At 34.6% G+C, this 26,646-nt stretch overlaps 1 long non-coding RNA gene across 2 annotated transcripts; it reads left to right on the forward strand.

Annotated features, from left to right (window-relative positions):
• The first annotated feature begins 4,032 nt into the window (after window positions 1-4,032).
• Window positions 4,033-11,179, forward strand: LOC115294644. Of its 2 annotated transcripts, none has more exons than XR_003910034.1 (2): window positions 4,033-4,095; window positions 10,979-11,179. It is a non-coding gene; the product is annotated as an uncharacterized LOC115294644 (long non-coding RNA). The 2 variants fall into 2 exon arrangements; XR_003910033.1 differs by having other exon boundaries at window positions 4,061-4,146.
• The last annotated feature ends 15,467 nt before the right edge of the window (window positions 11,180-26,646 follow it).

Raw genomic sequence — 26,646 nt, forward strand, 5'->3', positions numbered from 1 at the left:
AACAACAAAAAAAGGTTATTTCCTAGCTGTTCAGATTTCCACTAAAAAGGTCTAGAAACAATGACAGGTCGAGGGCACTGAGCATCCCCAACATCTAAACTGTGGTCTGTAAATATAATTTTTACACTAAAAGGAAATAGGGTTACTTAGAATAAATGATCCCAGAGCTGGGGTAGAAAACAGGCAAGATGAGCCTGAAATACCTTATTGTACCAGAAAACAGGTAACTTATCAAAAGGCGACTGTATGTCAAAAGGGCTCAGTAGCTACCTTGAAGAGATGGCAAAAGATGGTACAATTTTAGGGAAAAGATAATAATGTCAATAGATTAAAATATTAAATGTGTTAAAAATCCATATGTTCATAGCAATAATAAAAAATGAATATTCATAAGTGCCTTTGGAGGATGCCAGGGAACCAACTTACTATTTTGAAAACTGGTAAGTAAAAGAAAAAAATCATGCATTTTTCCTGTCTTTTCTTTATTAACTGTACCTTAGAAAACCTGAATAGTTGATGAGAGCAAGTTCTTCTTTACAGAATACTTCAGCTAATATATGAAAAAGAAAGTTGGATTTTACAACTCTGTGTGGCAGGATGAATCTGGGCAATGATCATCAACAGGTGCTAATAAAATCATTAGGTAAGTAACAGATAGAGAACTTCATAATGTACAGATCACACTGACAATACCCGAAACTACCAATCAATCTTAACATCACACACACACAAAACAGCAAGCCTCTTGATATGATGCAAAAGTAAGTATACAACACCACCTATGAAATATTCTTGCCACACACAAAAAAAATCAAGCCTGTGAAAGCCTGTAAATCTAAATACTGGTTGACAGAGAATAGAGGCAGAGTAACACATTTAACAACACATCAGATGCAATTAGCAAAACCTTGAATGTAGGTATACAGGAAAGAGTTAATACAGCAGGAGTGAAACTGCTATCCTTAGAAAAGTCTGTTTGCAAGACTGGCCTTTAGTTGGTGTCTGAGAATTTGTATTTCAGTAGAGTTCCCACCATTCCCAGAACTGATAAGAGAGCTCAGTGTGCCTGTTTGTACAATGTGGTTTATGCTGGACATCTGTTATCCTACAGGTCCAGAATTTTGGTATACGCCAGGCAGAAGATGCCTACATAATCAGCCTCCAATAAAAACCTGGGCACTGAGTCTCTAGTGAGCTTCCCTTTTAAACATTTCACACATGTTGTCACAACTCATTCCTGAGGGAATTAAATACAACCTGTGTAACTGCACTATGAAAATACTCTTAGAGACTCATGCCTGGTTTTCATCAAACTTTGCCCCATTCATCTTTTCCCTCTACTGATATTGCTCTGTGTCCTTTTACAATAATAAATCATAGCCATGAGTACAACTATATGGTGAATCCTATGAGACCCCTTAGTGAATCAGTAAACCTGGGGGTGGTCTTTGGAATCCTCAACATAATGGGAAACTTTACAAATTAATAAACTGATCTGTTCAATAAATAAATTGCATAAGAAAAATGGTAGAAAATCTATAAAGAAATTTAATAATAATAAATGTTTAATTATAGTATTTTGTTTCAGTTCCTATGACTAAATATAGCAAACAATGACTGAAAACAATTTTTGATTCAAAAATATAAAACTTAAAAAGAAATTTAAATAAACATCCAAATAATTCTATAAGTCAGTAGCATTTATACTCTTTAGGTCATTCAAATTTAAAACCTTAAGACTTTTGGGACATCCTATATAAATAACCTAAATGTGACTCAAGTAGAATAATAAAACCCTGAAAATATTCATAAACATCAAAAAATTAAATCAGCAGCCAAATATCTATCCACAAGAAATCACCAGGCCAAGGCTGTTGTTTATAGACAAATATTACCAAATCCTAAAAAAATAGATAACTCTTATTTTAAATAAAATATTCCAGAGAACAGAATAGAGAAAGCTGTTCAGTCCACTGTATAAAGCTAGTATAATCTTAATGCTCAAAACGAGAAAACTGTATTTTTTTAAAAAATAGGATATTCAAATTTACTAACATAAAGAAATTCTAGACAAAACAGTAGCAAATTTAATCAATTTAATCATGCAGAGTGGATCTATACACATCATCTACATATCTAGGTGTATCTATATATATATACACACGTATCTATACAGACTATATCATAATCAAGTAAGTTTTATCCCAAAAACTCAATGATTAATTAATGTACTTTGCCACACCACTATGTAAAAGAAGAAAACTCATATGAACTTTTAAAAAGACACAGAAAAAAATTCAACATCTATACATTACCTTTTATTTAGATCCTCTTAGCAAGTTAAGAAATACAAGGAAATTTCCTTAACCTGACATTTAATGGGAAAACTTTAAAAGTTTTTACTTTAACATCAGAAACAAGATGAGAATGTTTATTGCTATATACTGCCTGTATTCAACCTTTCCTAAGCACAGGAAATCCTAACCAATTTTAAAAGTAGTCATTACTTTCAGATAATACTCTGACATAAAAGATCCCAGAGAATCTACAAAGTGTCAAAACTAATAATAAGAGTTAAACAAGGTTAATGGACACCAGATCAAAATACAAATAACTAATAGTATTCCTACATACAAACGATAACCAAGTAGAAATGTAATAGAAGATCTCATTAGCAATAGAAACAAAATCATAATATACCCAAGACTATATCTAACAAAATCAGAGTAAGACCTCTTATAATTTATAAGGAAATTATTAAACTTTATAGTCTGTAAGGAAATTATTAAACTTTCTTTTCAGGTATAAATAGAAATACAAATGAATGGGAAGATATATCCTAATAGTAGATGGGAAGCCTAAGTTTCATGAAAATGTCTATTCTCACTAAATTACGCTATCAATTCAGTTCCAGTAGAAATCCCATAAGGGTTGTTAACAGTACTTGACAACAGAACCCTGTATTTCACACGTGAGAGAAGACCCTGAAAACAGAACAATTTTCAAGAAGGCGGACAAGATGGCAAGACTTACCTTAAACAGCCATCATCTCATTATAAAGCTCTGATAATTCATATGCCATGACACTGCCACAAGGATAACAAATCAAGCACAAAGACTAGAGAACCCAGAAATAGACCCATCTACATATGGCAATTTGATAAATGAAAATGTTGGCAATACAAATCACTAGGAAAAGGAAAAAGTATTTAAATTAATAATCCTGAGAAAATTAGTTACATATATGGGGAAAAATTCGATAACTGTCTCACAAAATAAATCCCAGGTGATTTTAAAACCTAAATCTAGAAAGCAAAATTATAACACTTCTAAGGAAAAACATCAGGAAAATAACCATATGGCATCAAATAAGGAAAACCTGCTTAAACAAGATACAAAAAATTTCAAGCATTAAAGTGAAAAGCTAAAACTTCTTACACAATAAATAAAACTCCTATATAATATACCAAATACCATACATAAAGTAAAAAGATAAGACACAAATGGGACAAATCTATAATGCATACAACCAAACACAAATTATTATAAAGAACTCCTAAATCAAAAAGAAACAATTTTAAAAAAGAAATGTAAATAGGTATTTCACAGAAAAGGAAATCCAAATGGTTAAGAAACATGTAAAAGGTTGCTCAACTTCAGTAAATGTTATGGAAATGTAAACTAAAACAAAATAACATTTGATACTATAGTCCAATTACATTAAGCTTCATCAAATATATGAAGAAAAGGAAATCTTACATAGTACTGATTGAGGCATAAATTGAAATAGCTCCCTTTAGGAATGATTTGGCCTCATTGTGTGAAGTTGGTGATGACTGCAATGAAGAAACACACAGCCTAAAGACAGAAAGAAAAAGAAAAAGAACTACTCACGTGTGTAACATTAACCAGAGATCTCAACTCATTCACTGATCTACCCATGTTGTTATGCATCCAAAGAATGTGGAAGAATTGGATCTCCACTATTCACACACAACTTACATCACAAAGTATGTAACAGGAATGTCCAGAGCAAAGGAGATAAGTTTAACCGTTTATGATCTGTTGTAAGCTGCACACAACTATTATTAAATGGTGAGGCTTTAGGGTTATTTTGGATCGTGGAATAAAGGGCAGGAAATGATGGTAATTACCTCTTACTTTTTAATTTATTTTGTAGCAAAATTGTTGAGGCATTTCTGGTTTCTATCACCTACCATAAAATATGTAGAGAACTTAACAAATGCTCCTGAAATTAACTTCCCAAACTTGATGGCGGGGAGGCAGTATTTTTACCAGACATAAGTATTTTTTAACACAGGGGAAAGTTCAAGTTTGGAGCACAAGGGCTGACACTTAGGGAACAGAATGTCTCCTACTCAAAGGGGGGGAAAGTACTTTATGTTTCATTAATCCTAATTATAAATTTTACCCTCATAGAGAACACCATAAGCCAGGAGTTAACAGATAAGACTAAAAGGTATTACGATGTAGTTTGAAACACTCAGACTTCCTTTTATATTCTCATACTCAGAGCCAAGGCAACACTGCTGGCTGTTCAATACAGGACTACTTAGAGGATCACCTTTTTCTAAATCCAAGGATTAAAAGAGAAGAGAGACAAAGGATTATCAGTTTGGAATTTCTAGTAATACCTAATGCTAAATACTCTACACCAAATACCGAATGTGCAAAAAATTGTTACTTTTTGATAAATCAAAATTGAAATTACCAAACAAGAAGCGGGGGATGAACATAAGGGCACTATCTTCATGATTAAAATACGCAATGCAAAGACATGCATTTTTCTTCTCCCAGCTTCCAACTTACCAAGGAATTTTTACCTCTGGTACTCATTAAAAAATGAAATTTATTTGGGAGTTCTACAAGTAATGAAGTAAGAGTTGCTGTCATAAAGTCTGGCCAGTTTCCCTGCAAACTGAGGAAAGGCTAATAGCATACAAATTTGAGATTATTTGTAAATGACCTGCCATTCACTAAGAACCTAAATGTCATTAAAATATCTTTTTTATTCCATTTAAACAAGAGAAATATTTTAGCTGCGGAAATTCTTGGGACTGACATATTTAATTAAATACTTATGGAAGCATTCTAACATTATACAATAGTATAGCTATAAATCAAAAGGGCTAAATAATTAATTTTAAGAAATTTTAAGTTTAGATTCAAGCTGTGATTAAAAAACTAAACAGAAGGGTGAGGGTGCCTAGACTGCTCAGCATTGAACTCCTGGTTTCCTCTCGGGTCATGATCTCAGTTTGCAGGATAGAGCCCCACATGGTTCTGTGCTGACACTGTGGAGTCTGCTTGAGACTCTCCCTCTCTCCCTGCTCTTCCAACATGTATTTCCTCTTTTTCTCAAAATAAATAAACTTGTACAAATTTTTAATAGAGAAGAGAAATATTTTATAAAACTAAAACTCCTTTGATTTCTTAAATTTCTTGTATGCTATGAATTCAAACAATAGTATGAATAGTTCATTTAACAGAGCAAAACTGACAAATTTAGAGCAAAACTAATGGGGTTTTACAAAATTAAACTTTAAAAAAGTGAAATCATGAATGAAAAAATAATATAAATTTTTAATGCTTACATTATAATATCTTAGGAAAAGAATTTTTGCGTATCTTCAGTTTTCAAAGTTGTATTTTCCTACAGTTTAAGGCAAAGGCATACGACAAAGTGACGTGTAAAGAGATAATAATTCAGCTTATGAATTTATTCCACAAATTTCAAGCAAATAAAATAAAACCATGGGTTTTTTCTCTTATAGCCCAGGTTTTATATTTAACATAACTTATTACCTCAAAATTAAATGTATCTAGTCAGTAGAAAATTACTTCCATCATCAGCAATCAGACAACAAAAAGAAATAAAAGGCATCAGAATCGGAAAAGAAGAAGTCAAACTTTCACTTTCCGCAGACGACATGATACTCTACATGGAAAACCCAATGGACAAATTCCTAAATGCACATGCACTGCCAAAATTCAAACAGGAAGAGATAGAAAGCATGAATGGACTGATACCCAGTGAAGAAATCAAATCCGTTATCAAAAATCTCCCAATGAATAAGAGCCCAGGGCCAGATGGCTTCCCAGGAGAATTCTACCAGACATTTAAAGCAGAGCTAATACCCATTCTTCTCAAACTATTCCAAAAAATAGAAATAGAAGGAAAACTTCCAAACTCCTTCTACGAAGCCAGCATCACATTGATACTCAAACCAGACAGAGACCCAGCCAAAAAAGGGAACTACAAACCAATATCCTTAATGAATACAGAGGCAAAAATACTCAATAAGATCCTGGCAAATCGAATTCAAAGCATATTTAAAAATTATCCATCATGATCAAGTGGGATTCATTCCTGGGTTACAGGGCTGGTTCAAGAGTCGCAAATCCATCAATGTGATACATCACATTAACAAAATAAAAGATAAAAACCATATGATACTGTCAATAGATGCAGAAAAAGCATTTGACAAAATACAGCACCCTTTCTTAATAAAAACCCTTGAGAAAGTCAGATTAGAAGGAGCTTACCTAAACATTATAAGAGCAGTTTATAAAAAGCCCACAGCCAATATCATCCTCAATGGGGAAAAACTGAGCATTCCCCCTGAGATCAGGAACACGACAGGGGTGCCCACTCTCACCACTGTTGTTTAACATAGTGCTGGAAGTCCTAGCCTTAGCAATCAGACAACAAAAGGAAATAAAAGGCATCAGAATTGGCAAAGAAGAAGTCAAACTTTCACTTTTCACGGATGACATGATATTCTACATGGAAAACCCGGCAGACTCCACCAGAAGCCTTCTAGAACGGATCAATAAATTCAGTAAAGTTTCAGGGTACAAAATCAATGTACAAAGATCAGTTGCATTCCTGTACACCAATAATGAAGAAGCAGAAAGAGAAATCAAGAAACTGATCCCATTCACGACTGCACGAAAAACCATAAAATAACTAGGAGTAAACCTAACCAAGGATGTAAAAAACCCACATGATAAAAACTATAGAAAACTTATGAAAGAGATTGAAGAAGACACCAAGAAATGGAAAAACATTCCCTGTTCATGGATCGGAAGAATAAACATTGCGAAATGTCATTACTACCCAAAGCAATCTACACATTCAATGCAATCCCCATCCAAATTGCACCAGCATTCTTCTCAAAGTGAGAACAAGCTATTCTCAAATTTGTATGAAACCACAAAAGACCCCAAATAGCCAAAATAGTATTGAAGAAGAAAACCAAAAGGGGGGTATCACAATCCCAGACTTTAGCCTCTACTACAAAGCTATCATCCTCAAGACAGTATGGTATTGGCACAAAAACAGACACATGACCAATGGAATAGAATAGAGAACCCAGAACTGGGCCCACAAATGTACAGCCAATTAATTTTTGACAAAGCAGGAAAGAGTATCCGACGGAAAAAGACTGCCTTTTTAGCAGGTGGTGCTGGGAGAACTGGACAGCAACATGCAGAAGAATGAAACTAGACCACTTCCTTACACCATACAAAAAAATAAACTCAAAGTGGCTGAAGAACCTGAATGTGAGACAGGAAACCATCAAAACCCTCGAGGAAAAAGTAGGAAACAATCTCCTTGACCTCAACTGCTGCAATTTCCTACTTGACACATCCCAAAGGCAAGGGAAATGAAAGCAAAAATGAACTCTTGGGACCTCATCAAGATAAAAAGCTTCTGCACTGCAAAGGAAATAATCAAGAAAACTAATAGGCAACCAACGGAATGGGAAAAGATAGTTCCAAATGACATATCAGATAAAGGGCTAGTATCCAAAATCTACAAGGAACTCACCAAACTTCACACCCAAAAAACAAATAACCCACTGAAGAAATGGGCAGAAGACATAAACAGACACTTCTTCAAAGAGGACATCCAAATGGCCTACAGGCACATGAAATGATGCTCAACATTACTCATCATCAGGAAAATACAAATCAAAACCATACTGAGATACCAGCTCATGCCAGTCAGAGTGGCTAAAATGAACAAATCAAGAGACTATAGATGCTGGCGAGGATGTGGAGAAATGGGCACCCTCCTACACTGTTGGTGGGAATGTAAACTGGTGCAGCCACTCTGGAAAACAGTGTGGAGATTCCTCAGAAAATTAACAATAGAACTCGCCTATGACCCAGCAATAGCACTGCTAGGGATTTACCCAAAGGATACAGAAGTGCTGATGCATAGGGGCACATGTATCCCAATGTTCACAGCAGCACTGTTAACAGTAGCCAAAACATGGAAAGAGCCTCAATGTCCATCACCTGATGAGTGGATCAAGAAGATGTAGTATATATACACAATGGAGTATTACATGGCAATGAGAAAGAATGAAATACGGCCATTTGTAGGAAAGTGGATGGACCTCGAGGGTGTCATGCTAAGTGAAATAAGTCAGGCGGAGGACAGATACCATATGTTTGTACTCATAGGTCTAACAGGAAAACAGGAGAAACCTAATGGAGGAACATGGGGAGGGGAAGGAGGAAAGGGAGTTGGGGAGAGGGACGCAAAACCTGAGAAACTATTGAATACCGAAAACAAACTGAGGGTTGAAGGGGGAGGGGGAGAAGGGAAAAGTGGTGGTAATGGAGGAGGGCACTTGTGGGGAAGAAACTGGGTGTTATATGGAAACCAATGTGACAATAAGCTATTTTAAAAATAAAATAAAATAATAAGTGGGGGAAAAAAAGAAAATTACATCCATCTATATAATTTTATCAAAACTCTTACCACTAGGGGCACCTGAGTGGCTCAGTGGGTTAAGTTTCTGATTTCAGCTCAGGTCATGATTTGCAGTTTGTGGGTTCAAGCCCCGCATTGGGCTCTGTGCTGACAGCTTGGAGCCTGGAGCCTACTTGGGATTCTGTGTCTCCCTCTCTCTCTCTCTGCCCATCCCCCACTCATGTTCTGTCTCTGTCTCAAAAATAAACATTAAAAAAAAAAACCCTCTTACCTCTAGAAGTCTGTCATACATAAGATACATGTAATAATGTTGTTATTGGTTAGATAAGGTAATTTCTCACTTCTTTTTCTCATTCATGTATATATTTATTACTTTTTCTATTTCTCTCAAATGTTATCTGTTCTCATAAAACCACATACCTTTGCTTAGTATTTATAACTGTTTTAATTTAATTCTGAAATTATTTAATTTCATGTTCTCCATGAGACTGTAATTTACTGCTAATTTATTCTCAGCACCTACCATAGTGTTTGACTTAGAACAAATGATCAATAAATATGTGTTAATAAATGGGTAATAGAAAAAATAAAATACCAATTGTTCCTTTCACTTTTAGAAAAACTTTCCTGTTATATATCAATTGGGCCTCAATAAATAGGTAACTCATTGGAGACATAACACCAGAACTTCCTCAAATTGCAGCTGTGCATCTAAAAAATACACCATTTTTGTCTCTTCCGTGAATCAATTTTCCCTCTTTAATGTTTAAATTTAAAATAATAGACTGAAAAGAGAATGCATCCTTAATAATATCTACATCCAGGGGAAATTTTGATGATCTACTGAAAGGGTATATAATATGAACAGAACTAATACTTATATAATCAACCACAAACTGACAGCCAAGTTTTCTTAATTGGTGTAGTCAAATACTGGAGCCAGGACAATTAATTTGTACCTGGCACAAATAATGGCACAAAAATGAATGAATGAGTCAATTCCTCAAAAGGAGTTATCAATTCATATGCCTTTGCAGTACTTGGGTTTGCCCAGATACTGCATATATATATATATATATATATATATATATATATGCATTACATGTAAATACACTAAACACAAATACACACTCAAATTATTTTTATACATAGTATACAGGTAAACAAGATCAAAAAGTAATATTATAAGATTCTAGAGCTGAAATCATTTTCAAATATAAGAATATATATGACCTAAAAATCTATGTCCTATGTTAAACTCTCTAATCCTCTATTAACAACAGACAAAGTAGTTGGCCTTTCTGAAGAATTCCAACCTCACTGAATAAAGATTATGATTGGCCTCTCTCATATAAATGTTAGTAAACAGAATAACAAACAAACTTAATTTTTACTTTTTCCTTTATACTCTTTCTCATTCTAAAGAAGGTATTTTAAGGGGTATATCTAACAGCACTTTACAATTTACAAACCATTTTCACATACATTTTCACTTAAACTACGTAACAACCCTATGAGTTACATGGGCAAGTGTTATTACCCCTATTTTACAAATGAAGATACTAATGGCAAAAGAAGTTAAATCAATTGTCAAAGACACAAAACTAATAAGTAGAAAAGCCAGGACTGTAACCCAGATGTTTTGACTCTATCTTTGCATTGCACCACAAAAAGATATATAAAGTTAGAGATACTTGAAATACATAGCAGCACGGCTAAGTATTAAATCAGTAGTATACCTCTGTGACATTTAGAGACTAGAACAGAAAAATCTGAGCCCTTCACATTATCAAAGAGATCTCACTATTTTATTTAGAATTGTTTCACTATACTGTGCACTAGTTAACAAAAAATTCACCAGAATAGCACCTATCTTCCAAACTAGGGGAAAAAAAAACCAAAACCAAAAAAAAAAAACCTGATAACAGATTTACTAAATTACAGAGGTAATACAAATCATTATGTAGTTTATAAAAATATACATATATAATAGGAATATTTTCAAAAATCTCTCACTGACAGAATCAATCTTTTCAATTAATTTACATGATTTTATTTTTTTCATGAAGTGTTTTTTAGACTGTCTTATTTTTCTTCTTCCTAACCCTCTAGAATTTTTTTAACATTTTCTAAAGGTCTAAAATGGAATAAGTTAATTGCTTGATACCTTCTTGCAAACTCTTTAAAGTGTTGTACAGCTGCTAATGTATGTTTGCACTGGCATTGCAGAGTGGAGCCTGGGGAATACAAAATCTGATTTCAGAGAAACCAGAGCTTACTTCAAAGAAAAGAGCAACTCTCTCCAGCTGATAAGATATTTCCTGAAAGAAAACAACTACCAAGTCAGAAACACACTAGTGATATCTCCCGTTAGTCTTCTACAATCCTTCTCAGAACTTTATTTGATTAAATAAAGGTTTTCCCCACTTATTTGATTACATACTTCCATTTCATATTTTTTCCTGTGATTGTTTAATTTTTGTTAGCTTATCTGTTTACTGTAGGCTTCAGAGTGTAATCCCATTGTTGCAAAGTAAACTGAATTAGATATGTAAGACAAGAAAAAAGCTAGGTAACTCTAGGATATCCTCAAAATTATCATCAGAAATGTAAATAAATTTAAGAAAGATGAAATATGAAGTAGGTATTTTTCTTATAGATTTAGAATGTTGCTGGGCAACAATAATTAGATAACTTATTTCCTATACTCATGCCATGAAACTTAAATGTCATATCTAATCAGGCTTATATTCTTCTTTAGAGAATATACTGTAGGTATAAAATGACCTCTAAAAATTGGGCTCATGATACCAAGAGTTTAGCAAAATTTCATTTATGGCAAATATCAGTAATGGGATGCAGAATTCGTAATAAATAGACCTAGTGTCTCTAGACCTGAGACTGTGTGAAAACAGTAGAAAGAGCACTGAACTGTTCTTTTCCAATGTTGCTAAACTGATGACTACACAATTGATAACGTAGAATTCTGTAATTTTGGCTTTGTATTTGTATGAAAACTTATAGTTAGAAACATTTTCACTTATATTATTTCATTCATTCCTCCCAATAAGCCTCGAAACCCCATTTTAGAGATGAGACAAAAGAGACTAAAAACACAAGGACTTTCCAGAGATCATGTAATTCCAGAAATGGAATATGAACCCAGCTCTTTCCATTCTAAGACTATACATTTGCCTTCATCTGTACTTGAGTTTCTTCATCCTTAAAATGGGAATCATTATAGCTATGACACAGTTTTTCATTTACTCCTCATGTATTTAGTGAGTACATGACAGGCAAGATTAAATGATATGCATGTTGCAAGTACTTTGGACACTCTATAAAAACAAAACAAAAAAAATCCACACAAAAATATAGGGTACTAGCAGTAAAGAAACTGGCCTGGGCCTAACAGAGATCAATGTCAAAGCTGACAATTTAACCGACAACATTATGCTTCTTTGGGCCTCCTACAATATGCATCTGGGAGATCATCATGGTACAGGCTGGTGCAGGAATCCATTACAATAGATTTAAAGTAGATTAAAATGGTCTAGCAGACTATTACAATTTTTAAATTAAACAAACAGAAAACACTAGTTAAGTGACCTCTTTCTAAGGGATTAGGATCTAAAGTGAGCACATACAAATTTGCAAATGGTCAAAATCCTTTTGCACAACTCACACTGAAGAACAACATACTTCCCTCATAGCCAGTTATCTTTTTTCCTTAGTTGAATACCAGATGATTTAGCTGGCTTACATTTTACATTGTATTAAAATACATATATATGCATGTATATATACATGTAGATGTACATGTATGTGTGTATATATACATGTCTTCATGAATACAAGTGTATTCACGTACATGCACATTGCACATGCACACACACACACACACACACACACACACACACACACGTCTTTAATCCCTAAAAACACAATCAGCTTGGCACATATAAAGGAGTTGACATCAACAGGAACAGAAAATTTACATCTTATATCACTCCTATCACAGATTCATTGAATGGATTGGATGAATTTCTCTTTGGCCAAATATGTACATATATATTTATATAAGGTATATGTACAATGTGAGTCCAAAGTAAGTCATTAAAATAGAAACTTGAATGCATATACCCACACTGATATTCAGGTGTAGAAATAAAAGTATACTCAAAAAACTGCTCACACTTTATGATGCTGAGAGGACCCTTCATTTCTATTTTGACACTGCATATTTTGGTAATAATTTACTTGTTAGCCTACTTATCAGACCCCCTAAACAATACAAAAGTATACCTAAATGTATATTAAAATTTTTTTAATTAAAAAAATGTTTAACATTTATTCATTTTTGAGAGGGAGACAGAATGTGAGTGGGTGAGGGGAAGAATGAGAGGGAGACACAGAATCTGAAGCAGGCTCCAGTATCTGAGCTGTCAGCACAGAGCCCAACGTGGGGCTCAAACCCATGAACAGCAAGATCAGGACCTGAGCCAAAGTCAGACATCCAACCAACTGAGTCACAGGAACCCCATGTTAAAATTTTCAAAGTAAGACCCTCTAAAATAAAGCTTTCTGTTTACACATGCAACTTAGAGCCCCATTTCTGTTGGTATTGCCCAATAATTCTTAATGATAGACATAAAGGAAAATATCTGACTTGATTACAAGAAATGTGTGATCTTTTATAGAAAAGTATTCTACAACTGCTACTACATACTTTGTTCAATAAAACACTTAGAATACAATACACTATTTGAAAAAATTATAATAACATTTAAGAAGTCTAGACTAAGAATTTCAAGATCATTCATCAGTGATGACTATATACAAATAGACATTTCTCCTAGATAAGGTTTTTAAAAACCCTAATTATAGGAAGAAAAATTGAGCATTATTGTATCTAAAGTCTCAATGTTAAGAATCATAGGGTTTTTAAGAGAGAAATTCACATCACCATTATTTATAGTTATACATAGATCCTATTAAACCCATGTGAATCACATAAAAAAATGGGGTTTCCCTGTTTAAAACTGATCTATATATATATATATATATATAAATATATATATATACACATATATATATTATTATATATATTAGGTATGTTATACTATAGTTACTATATATACTACATATAAACATATAAAAATATATAGTTAACTATATATAACATATATACTACACATAAATATATAGTTTATACATAACTATATACAATATATAAATATATAGTTAACTAAATATAACTATATACAATATATAGTAACTATATATTACTATAACACTTTGTATATCCTCAAAAACCACGAGTTGTTTAAAATTTTAGTTTTTAGTTGGTAATTTCTGCATAGTTTAAAACTAGATATAGATTTTTTTGGTTAGTCTCCACATTTTTAATGAACACTTCCATATTCCTTTTTCTAAAGAAATGTCAAATTCAGTCAAAAAAGTTGTCAAATCCACAATCTCATTTTCATATATTTATCATATTCAATAATATCCAAAGGCAAGTTCCTAAACAAGTAGACTAATTACTGAAATTTCAATAAGACTAAATAAAAAATAATTTTATTGTATCTATAATCTTTTTATCCAACAAGAAGAAATATATCAGTTTATTCTAAGAATACCTAAATCTAAATTAGAATGTATTTAGTCTAGGACCAGATTCTCACCCCATAAACTTCAAGAAAATTTTCAAGAGTAACACAGTCCAATCTTAAGTGAATTCCACCAGATGTTATGAAGACTTTGATGAACACAAATAAGTTCTTATATTCCATCAAAAACAAAGGAAATTGTTTAAATAAGCAAAATGAAATGATGGTCCTAACCAAAACACCAGGTTAATATAGTGCTCTCCTGTTGTAAAATAAAGCTTCTATATATTCCTAGTCTAAAAGAAAAAAAAGTTGTGATATTTATAATTTTTTGGCCAAAATAAAATGTAAAGTACAAAATCAAGCATCTGGAAATATAACAATACTTCATTAATAAACAGAAGAGGTATTGATACTTATAAATGTTTTACAATTGTATCCTCTAAATACCCAAGAGGAATATTCCAGTAGTATGAATTTCTGATGCTCTGTACTTTGTGAATTTAAAGAGTGAAGATATTACTAATTTTATCTCTTTACAAAAATGAACAGCATGAAGGACAATTATTTTTGGCTTAGTAAAATTCAAAATAGAATATGAGTAATAAAGAAAAAAATTATATGTATGTATTCACGTGTATATGTATATATGTGTATGAGTGTGTATATATACTCTGTATAGTCTTCAACAAATGTTGGTTACCCTGTATTAGTGATAATTAAAATTATTTCTCACATAATGTAAATAACAGTTGATTAATGTACTGTTATTACTGCTGGAGAAGTACAAAAGAAATAAAATTTCCTAAAGCAATCCTATATTAAATGTAGGAGACTCACCAAATTTAGTGGTAAATAAATGATGCTGAAAGGTACCAAATGCCAATACATATACACTAGAAGAAAGATGAAGACATCAAGAAGTTTAATGTTGTTTTCCTTTTTTTGAGAGACAGAGAGAGACAGTGAGAGCAGGGGAGGGTCAGAGAGAGACGGAGATACAGAATCTAAAGCAGGTTCCAGGCTCTGAGCTAGATGTCAGCACAGAGCCTGACGCAAGGTTTGAACCCACGAACTGTGAGATCATGACCTGAGCTGAAGCCGGACACTTAAACGACTGAGCCACCCAGGGGTGCCTCAAGAAGTTTAAAAAAGATTAACACTTATCACCGATTCAGTAACACTTAGCTTATAAAAAAAGTGAAGAATTTGGCAATTATCTTAATTGACACAAAAACTACCAAAAAAATACTTAAAATCTTCTTTTTATTCCCTTGATAATTTATTTACTTCCAAGTACCTACAATTGTCCACTTCTCTTTTCCTGGGTTATCAAGGCCAAAGTGATCACAACTGAATTATTTCATCAAAAGATGACTCATTTTCAATAAGAAATTAATTCATGTTATAGAAATTTTGAGGACACAGGAATCCTAGCTCTTAATTTAAAAATACTACTTATAGGAGTGCCTGGGTGGCTCAGTCAGTTAAGTGTCCAACTTCAGCTCAGGTCATGATCTCACAGTTCATGGGTTCGAGCCCCACATCAGGCTCTGTGTTGACAGCTCAGGGCCTGGATCCTGCTTCAGATTCTGTGTCTCCCTCTCTCTCTGCCCCTCCCCCACTCATTCTCTCTCTCACTCCCTCTCTCTCTCTTAAAAATAAACATTAAAAAATTAAAAATATATACTATATTATATTAAAACTCTAACTTCACTTTTATTCATATAGATCTGTTAACTTAAAAATGTAAACAATAAATTGTGATGTTGTAGAAATAGGGGGAAATTATTTTCTTTAATAATTTTATACCAATATTCACAAATTTCATATTTAGCAAGAGAGTAGGTAAACTTTGTAGTAAGCTTTGAAGTCTACAAAATTCTTTTACATAAATTGACTTATTATATCCTTAGATTAACCTTATATCCACTTCACAAATTAAAAACTGTGCCTCAAATATGTTCAATGATTTACCCAAAAATAAGTCACAGAACCTAAAACTGACAAGATGACATTCTGACAGATTCCTATCTCTATACTTTTTTTTAAAAGTTATTAACCATGCTCACTATGTTTTATGTTATATCTTTGGCATTATACATCTTGTATCTGAAAGTTCACCTCTATTTTCCCCATTTCCAAGCCTCTGGTAACCATTTTGCCATTCTTTATGTGCATCTGAAGTTGGGTGATTGTTTTTTAATTCCACATATAAGTGGTATCATGCAGTATTGATCTTTCTTTGTCTGGCTTATTTCACATAGCATAATGCCATGAAGGTCCATGTTGTTACAAATGGCAGGATTTCCTTGTCTCTCATGACTGAATAGTATTCCATTGTGTGTGCATATGTCCACTGATGGACACACACATGAGAGAAAAAAAAAGCTCTGCTATAGAAGAAATGACCAAGACAGAGCTAAAAGCAAGCTGGAATACCAGTTGTGTATCATGTAGATGATGTCCTTACTTTAAATTTTATATCGGAATTTGCTTCTGGTCCAAGAAGGCAAGATAGGAGGATCATGAACTCATCAATTCCTAGGACTCAGCTAATCTACAACTATATATAAGGCAATTCACTCCATAGGAAATGCAAAAACTTGCTGAGTGACAAGTACACATTTAGCAAACAAGAAAATACTCACATGGGAACAGGTTTGAATAACTATTTCAAACAATTAAAAACAAATAAGGTGAAATAAACAATCATAAAGATTTGAGAGACAACCAAAAGCTTGGGCCAAGCTGAATGGTAAGGTTCATTTCCTATATAAGACCACTCTATCAAGACTGGGAGAGGGTTGTTTTATTAAATGTTGCAAACCAATACAGAAAGTAAAGAAAAAGGAATAGGTTCCAAACAAAGGAATAATATAAAACTCCCCCTGAAAAGTTTACTGAAACAGAGTATCTATCCAAGTAAGTATCTACCCAAGAAAGATTTGAAAATAATGGTCATAAAGATCTTCACCAAGGTCCTGAGAATAATGCATGAACAAAATGAGAGTTTCAACAACAACAACAAAAAAAAAAAAACAGAAAAATTTAAGAAAGTATTGAACAGATTATCACAAAGGTGAAAAATATAATAACTAAACTGAAAAATTCAATATAGGGGTCAAATTAGACAAAGTGGATGAAAGAATAAGTGAACTCAAGGGGTGCCTGGGTGGCTCAGTCAGTTAAGCATCCTACCCTTGATCTCAGAGCAGGTCATAATCTGTTTGTGAGATTGAGCCCTGCATGGGGTTCTGTGCTGAGTGCAGAGCCTGCTTGTGATTCTCCTTCTTCCTCTTTCTCTGCCCCTCCCACACACACATGTGCACTTGTGCTCTCTCTCTCAAATAAATAATGGAGGAGGGCACTTATGGGGAAGAGCACTGGGTGTTGTATGGAAACCAATTTGACAATAAACTATTTAAAAATAAATAAATAAATAAATAAATAAATAAATAAACAAACAAACATTAAAAAAAGACTCCAAGAACTCAAAGATGAGGCATTCAAATTCATTCAAAGTAAAAAAGAGGAGCAAAAGGAAAAAAGAATGAAAAAGATTAAGATAGCTTAAGGGACTTGATACCATCAAGCAGACCAAATACACTAACTTTACATCTCAAGAAACTAAAAAAAGAACAAAAAACTTAGTCCAAAGTTAGTAGAAAGAAGGAAATAACAAAAAAGCAGAGAGGAACTAAATGAAATAGAGACTAAAAGAAAGAAGATCAGTGGAACCAAGAGCTATTTCTTGAAAAGATAATACGAAATAGACATTTAGCTAGAAAACGGCAAGAAAAAAGAGTGAGGACTCAAAATCAGAATGAGGGAAGAGACATTACAACTCATACCACACAAATACAAAAGATAATTTGAGACCACTATAAATAATCATATGCCAACAAAAGGAAAACCTAGAAGAAATGAATAAACTTCTAAAACATACAGCTGACCAAGAATAAATTACAAAGGAACAAAAAATCTGAAGAGACAAATTACTAATTAGGAGATTGATTCAGTAATCAAAAACAATAACAAATAAAAGTCCAGAACAAGATACCATCACTGGTGAATTCTAGTTTTTTAATTTAAAGAAGAATTAATAAAGTTCTAGCCAAAAACTTCCAAAAACTAGAAGCAAGAACATTTCCAAACTCATTTTATAAGGCCATCATTATCCTAACAAGGAAAACTATACAAAGACAAAACAAAAAAAAAATTGTAAGAAAATAAAATTATAGCCAACATCCTTGATGAGCACAAATACAAAAATCCTCAACAAAACCCTAGCAAATCAATTTTTTTATTTTGATTTTTTATTTTAGGAAGAGAGAACATAATCAGGGGAGAGGGGCAGAGAGGCAGGGAGAGAATCTTAAACAAGCCCCACACTCAGCACTCAGCACAGAGTCCAACATGAGGCTCAATACCATGAGGTGAGCCAAAATCAAGAGTTGGATGCTCAACTGACGGAGCCACCCAAGCACCCCAAAATACTAGTAAATGAAATTTAACAATACACTAAAAGTCTCATATACCATGATCAACTGTGATTTATTCCAGGGATACAAGGATGATTCAAGATGTACAAAGCAAACAATGTGATACACAACATTAACAAAATGAAGGATAAAAATTATAAGATCATCTCAATATATGCAAAAACAGCATCTGTAAAATTGAACATCCATTCATGATAAAAATTTTCACAAACTGCATATAGAGGGTACAATCTCAACATAACAAAAGCCATATTTGACAATCCACAGATAACATTATATTCAATATGTTTTTGTGAAAAACAAAAAGCTTTTCCTCTAAAATCAGGAAAAAGATAAGTATGTCCACTATACCACTTTTATTCACATTGTACTGGAAGTCCTAGCCAGAGCAATTAGGCAAGATCAAGGGAGTGGAGAAAGGCATTCATATTGGGAATAAAGAACTAAAACTGTTTCCATTTGTAGATGACATGATATTACATATAGAAAGCCCTAAATACTCCACCAAAAGCCTGACAGAATTAATCAACAAATTCCATAAAGTCATAGGACACAAAATTGATATACAGAACTCAGTTGAGTTTCCATACACTAACTTTTTATATCAGAAAGATAAATTAAGAAATCAGTCACCTTTACAACTACATCAAAAAGAATAAAATACCTAGGAATAAATTTAACCAAGGAGGTGAAAGAACTATACTCTGTAAACTCTAAGACACTAGTGAAAGAACATGAAGAAAACACAAATAAATGGAATGATATTCTGTATTCATGGATTAGAAAAATTACTATTGTTAAAATATCCATATTATTGAAAGTAACCTACAGATTCAATGTAATCACTTTCAAAATCCAAAGGTCATCTTTCATAGATAGAATGGACCATCCTAAAATTTGTATAGAACCACAAAAGACCCTGAATAGTGATTACAATCTTGAGAAAGAATGGAGCACCTAGATGGCTAGGTCAGCTAAGTATCCGACTCTTGGTTTTGGCTCAGATCCTGGTCTCATGGTTGTGGGATTGAGTTCCTTGTCAGGCTTGTGAGGAGCATGGAGTATGCTTAAGATTCTCTCTGTCTCACAAACTGAGGGTTGCTGGAGGGAAGATGGATGGCAGGGATAGGCTAAATGGATGGAGGGCATGTGTTGGGGTGAGCACTGGGTGTTATATGTAAGTGATAAATCACTTAATTCTACTAACCAATACTAATTACCTTGAATTTAAATAAAATCTTAGAAGATAAGAAACATGGCAGAGAACTGAATAGGCAGTTTTCCAGAGACAGACAAATGTCCAGCAGGTACCTGAAACGGTGTTCAACATCTCTGGTCATCAGGAAAACAGAAATCACAACCACAATGGAATTATCACCTCACACCTGTTGGAGAAGCTGTCATCAAAAAGAAAAGAGATAATGAGCATTGGCAAGGATACGGAATAAAGGAAACCCCTGTGCACTGTTGGTGGGAATATAAATTGGTACAGCCACTATGGAGAACAGTATGGAGGTTCCTCAAAAAATTAAAAATAGAACTACCATATGATGTAGTAATACACTTCTGAGTATACATCCAAAGGAAATGAAAACAGGATTTTGAAGAGATTCTACACTTCCATGTACAACATTTTTCGTAAGAGCCAAGGTATGAAAATGAACTAATATCTATACTTTTTAAAGATTTATTTATTTTGAGAGAGGGAGAGCTTGAGCGGGGAAGGGGCAGAGAGAGAAGAAGAGACAGAAAGAATCCCAAGCAGGCTCCACGCTGCCAGCACAGACAACAACGCAGGGCTCGACCCCACAGACCATGAGATCATGACCTGAGCTGAGATCAAGACTCGATGTTTAACTGACTGAACCACCCTGGTGCCCTAATATCTATGCTTTTAATTTAGATCAGAACTCTTGCCTGATTTGGAGAAATTTAAATGATCCTTTCATACTTGGGTCTTAAGGAGAGATGTTTGTACCAGGAACATGAATCTCTGGTTCTACCAGGGATCAGCGGATTCCTTTCCTCTAGGCTTTAGTAAGGTCCTACTTGCTGGCCTCATCTGAAAGTCAGAATTCTTCAGTCCTAGAAACAGTATTGGTCAGATGCAACTTTAGTCTGGAGCTGGGGGAAACCTTAAAGATCAAGTTCTAGCCTTCATTTTATTTATTTAAAAAAACAGATTCAAAAAGGCTTAGTGACTTGTCCAGGGTTACTTTTCATAAGTTTAATTTCTTTTAAAAAAAAAGTAAACATTTTTCAAATTTCCTTTGAAAACTTTTACATGGGACAAAGAAGTAAAAATCTGCCCATACTTTTAAATACATTCTTTTAAAAGTTGCCATTTTCAAATTTGTCCAGTATAGTCTGGTTGAAAGACAATAAAATAAAGGAAGATGCCATTCTGTTTAATAAAAAAAAAAAAGAACAAAGAGGAGAAAACTGTTTATCAACATATAGAATACTTCATGCTGTAGCAGTCTTCCTAAATCAATAAATTTAAGGAAAACAAAATAATGGTAAATGCATTCCAAACTTCACAGAATTTTTTAGAGCTTTCTGGAGAAAGTAGATAAAGACAAGTCTACCTGTGAATTATGGAATTCTCAGAAAACTGTTTCAAAAGATAAGCGGTCTTATTCTATTTTTCTACAAGAAAAAAGAAATCAGACTTTATGAAACACACTGGAAAGTCCCACCCCTCCCACGCCTATCCTCTTACTCCAGGAGGTCATGAAAGCCAGGGTATCACTGTTTATGACACAAACTGCATGCTTTGGTTTCCACTAAAACACCTCTAGATTTCCTAATAAAATATTTTTGTATTTCCATTTATCTGGGTGATTTCATTGTAACTGTCACCATCACACATGTTTATTAAAAGTTAAAATGGTCTATGGCTTATGCTTTGTGTTTGAGAATGATTGTTTTGCTGTCTTTTCATTGTCCCTTGCCCCGCTTTTTTTATATGTTAAGAATACCCAGTGCCAGGATGCCTGGATGGCATGCTACTCTCGATTTCCAGGTCATGAGTTCAAACCCCATGTTGGGTGAAGAAATTACTTAAAATAAATAAATTTAATTTAAAAAAAAGAATATCCACTGCCTACGTCTTCATTAACTTTATCAACAGACCTAAAAATGAAAACATACCAATACTGACCAAGGCAGAACATGTAATCTTGAAGTAGTATATAAACATGAGAAAACAAACCAGTAATGAAGACAAGTATGATAGCCAAAAAATATTGAAGGCGGCTCTTTAAGTCAAATTTTAATGCCAAAGAAAGTAAATCTAACATTCACTTTGGTTTTTGTATTCCTGGAATGCATTCCTCCTCTGAGGAAGAATAACAACAGTAATAAACTTAAAGCAAGACAAAAAAATTTGAGGACAACTAATTATATCTTTTTTCTTCATAATACAGAACAAATCTTAACACTCAACAGAAAAAGATCTCATTAATTAAAATATCTCACTGGTATTTAAAGACTGCCTCTGGTGGCTTAGGTGAAACAGACATATACTTTCTTTTTAAAAAGCCTATAACTTCCCCAAGGTTTTCTGCAGGTATCTTCAATCTTTGTAGTTTGATATATTTTTTTCTAAAATATAATTTGTAGTTTTGCAAGTATTTATTGTAACACATTCAATGTGTGGACCTCTGTCCTTAAAAAGAAAATTCTAAATTTATATTATATAAAATACGAATTTATCTGGTTGCCTCATTTATATTCTTCTATAAAATTCCTTGCATTTTCATAAACTTCAAACAGCAGGACACACATAGAAGAGTGAGAAAAAGAGAAGAGGATTTTGTAATAGAATCCTGCCTCAGCCAACTCTCAGTAGTCTTTTGGCAAATGGCCTATGTGAACAATATCCAAGACCTCAGTCTAAGGCAGCCAAAGGTTTCACAAAAGAATAGGCCCAAAATGACTTATTACCTTTCACATTTGACCTTCTACCCAGTTGCCTCATACTTTGTGAACTTAAAATCTTGTGAGAGATGCTTAGCCATCCTGTTTACAAACACAGCCTATTTATTCCACAGGAACAGTTTGGCAGGACATATCCAGGTCAAGTGACCTTGAGTTGTCACAGAAACCCTGGGCCTCAGACTCCTCCTATAATTAAGCCAAACTGCAACATTGTGACCAGCTGAAATCAGTGTACTGTGTAGCAATCATTAATTATTCAGTTCACTTTCATGTTGTATACTTCAAAGTATTAACACACAAAATGTGAAAGCAATCATACATGAACTAGAAGTGGTATAAATCAGACCTACATGGAAAAGAGAAAAAGCATAAATTTTTAACCCAAATATTACGTTATTCTCAATCATTACACTGCAAAACTTGAAAGCACACAATGAAAATCACACAATCTTTTTAGTTATTTATGTGTTCTCTAAATTCCAGTCTGTCTTAGTCAGGCTTTGCCTTATATTAAGCATTTACCTGAAGAACTTACTTGACTAAATTTACCTCCAGAGGCAGTCCAAGATGACAGCAGAGAAGATTCTGAACTCACCTCCTTCACAGACAGACCAAATTTACAGCTACATTTGAAACAATTCCCTCTGAAAAAGATCCAAAGTGTAGCTGTACAGCTCCTTCACAACAAATGGTAAGAGGGCCACATCAAGATACTTAAGAAAGGTAGAGACACAGTCTCACCAAAAAGCCCACCACCAAGTTGGCAAACCACAGTCGGGTCAGATTTCAAAAATCCCAAGCTTCTCCCCAAGGAGTAGGGGTTCATCATTCTTCATATAAGGCACCTCAATCCTTGAGACTTAACAAAAGAGAGACAAACCCCCAAAATGTGTGGCTTTGAAAAGCAATGAGGCTCACGTCTGAGAGACCCAAAGAGCTGTGGGGAACTGAGATTCTGCTCTAAAAGGGCTTATGTACAGACTTACTCCCTGTAGGGACCAGTACAAAAGCAGTAGTTTGAAAGTGTCTAGATTCTATGTGAAGGAGATTCATTTGCTAACCTTAAAGTGTCTGCCAGAGGGGCAAATGCCTGTTGAGACTGTCTCCAGGGACAAAGGTGCTACCAGTCACGATTTTGTGCTCTCCTTCTAACCTGCTGATGCCAGTGAGCAAACCCCAGCCCAGTGCTTTCCTGATGCTCTGCAAAAGCCAGTGGGTACATGCTGGTCCTACATTCTCCCAATGCCCTACTAAGGCCAGCAAACACGGGCAGTATGCACAGGAGACACTCTGTAATCACCTGGCTCTGGTGACCAGTCAGGGGGAAAAGCAGGCAGGTTACATTTCTAGGCTCCATGGGACTGAAAGAATCAGAGACAGTGCTTGGCAGGCTGCCACCCCCAAGGGTACTGCATAGACACAAAGTGAAACACACACCCAGTCCACGTGTGAAAAAGACCTATTAACTTTCCCTGGACCTTCAGCCTGAGGGGCAGATTTCAGGTCTGCCAAATATTCAGAGGCTGTAGAGCCACTTCATGCCATCTTCCCTCAACCTCAATATAGTTCTACAGTACCTCCCAAAAAGGAGCTTACATATTCATCGGAAGCCCTGATTTGTGCGACTGTCACCCAGCGGTCACCTCCAGATCACCTTATCTGGAACCCAGCAAGGTTTAAGCTCCACAGGACTGTATATATTGGCATACTATAAAAGCTGCCACCTGGGGGTTTCCAACCAGCCTGAAAATAGGTGCTGACTGAGATCCCTCCCTTTGGAACACTGACAAGTCTTGGCACACCATGACCTATCAAGTATAAATCAGGATGCTTAGACAATCACCAAAGTTTGAAAGACAACCAAGTTTACCTTCCAGATGGAGAGGTACTATTTTTCCTAATACACAGAAACAAACCTACAGTGTTTCCCAGAGGAATATCTACTAAATAAAAGACCAAGATAAAACCTCATTAAAAAAAGAAAGAAGGCTTAATGAAACAGTGATAAGTAATATACCTAATAAAGAACTCAAATAGTCAGAAAGATACTCAACCAACTTGGGAGAAGAATGAATGAACATAGAACTTCAACAAAGAAATACAAAATATACAAAAATAACAAAAAGAAGGCATAAAGATGAAAAATATAACAACTGAACCAAAGAATACACTAAATGGATTCAATAGCAGACTAAATCAGAGCAAAAGAAATGAACACTGAGCTCATAGACAGGCAGTAGAATTTACCCACACAAAGCAACAGAAAGAAAAAATTTTAAAAAGTGAATATACTTTAAGGGAACAACAGCACAACATCACATGAAATAACATTCACATTACAGAAGTCCCAGAAGGAGGGGAGAGAGAGAAAAGGGCAGAAAACTTAATTGAAGAAAAATGGCTGAAAATTTCCCTAACCTTGCAAAAGAAACCAATATTTAGATCTAGGGAGCCCAGAAGTTCCAAATGTGAGAAACCCAAAAATATCCACACCAAGACAGGACATACAATTAAAAACAGAGAATCTTGAAAGCAGCGTGAGAAAACAACTTGTCACATTCAAGGAAACCCTCATAAAGACTATCAGCAAATTACTGAGAGAAATTTTGAAGGCCAGAGGAATGACTGCAACCAAGAATACTTTACCCAGCAAGGTTTTCATTCAGAATACAAAAAAAAAGATAAGAGTATTCCAGACTCTTATTCAGGAAATACTTCTTGAATTAGTATTAAGAATATGAAAGTGTAAGCCTCACTGGTATATATAATAAATGTAGTAGACTAATCACTGATAAAGCTAGTATGAAGGTTAAAAAACAAAATTAGTAAAAAATAATTACAACTACAATCATAAGTTAAGGGATATAAAAAATAAAAAGATGTAAAATGTGACATCAAAAACATAAAAATGTGGGGTGAGGTAAATGTAGACTTTTTAAAAATTTTTCTAAAATTTATTATTTTGAGGGATAAGGACAGAGCACAAGCAGGGGGAAGAGCAGAAAGAGAAGACACACAGAATCCAAGAAGGAGCCAGGGTCCCAGGGTCCGAGCTGTCAGCACAGAGCCCAATGCGGGACTTAAACTCTCGAGTTGTGGTATCATGCCCTGAACCAAAGTCAGAGGCTCAACCCACTGAGCCACACAGGCACCCCAATTGTAGACTTTTAAAATGCATTCAGGGGCACCTGGGTGGCTCAGTCGGTTAAGCCTCCGACTTCGGCTCAGGTCAGATCTCACGTTCGAGGGTTCGAGTTCCGCGTCAGCCTCTGTGCTGACAGCTAGTTCAGAGCCTGGAGCCTGTTTCAGATTCTGTGTCTCCCTCCCTCTCTGACCCTCCCCCTCTCATGCTCTGTCTCTTCTGTATCAAAAATAAATAAAACATTAAAAAAATGCATTCAAACTGAAGCTGCTATCAGTTTAAAATGAATTGCTGGGGCACCTGGGTGGCTCAGTCGGTTAAGTGTCCAGCTTCAGCTCAGGTCATGATCTCATGGTTTGTGGGATTGAGCCCTGCATCAGGCTCTGTGCTGACATCTCAGAGCCTGAAGCCTGCTTCAGATTCTATATCTTCCTCTCTTTCTGATCCTCCCCTGCTCACGCTATCTCTGTCTCTCAAAAATAAATAAAAAACGGGGTGCCTGGGTGGCTCAGTCGGTTAAGCCTCCGGCTTCGGCTCAGGTCAGATCTCACGTTCGTGGGTTCGAGCCCCGCGTCAGGCTCTGTGCTGACAGCTAGCTCAGAGCCTGGAGCCTGCTTCCAGTTCTGTGTCTCCTTCTCTCTCTGCCCCTCCCCCTCTCATGCTCTGTCTCTCTCTGTATCAAAAATAAATAAAACA

The sequence above is a fragment of the Suricata suricatta genome, chromosome 6 (genome assembly GCF_006229205.1).
Source record: "Suricata suricatta isolate VVHF042 chromosome 6, meerkat_22Aug2017_6uvM2_HiC, whole genome shotgun sequence".
NCBI classification, from domain to species: Eukaryota; Metazoa; Chordata; class Mammalia; order Carnivora; family Herpestidae; genus Suricata; species Suricata suricatta.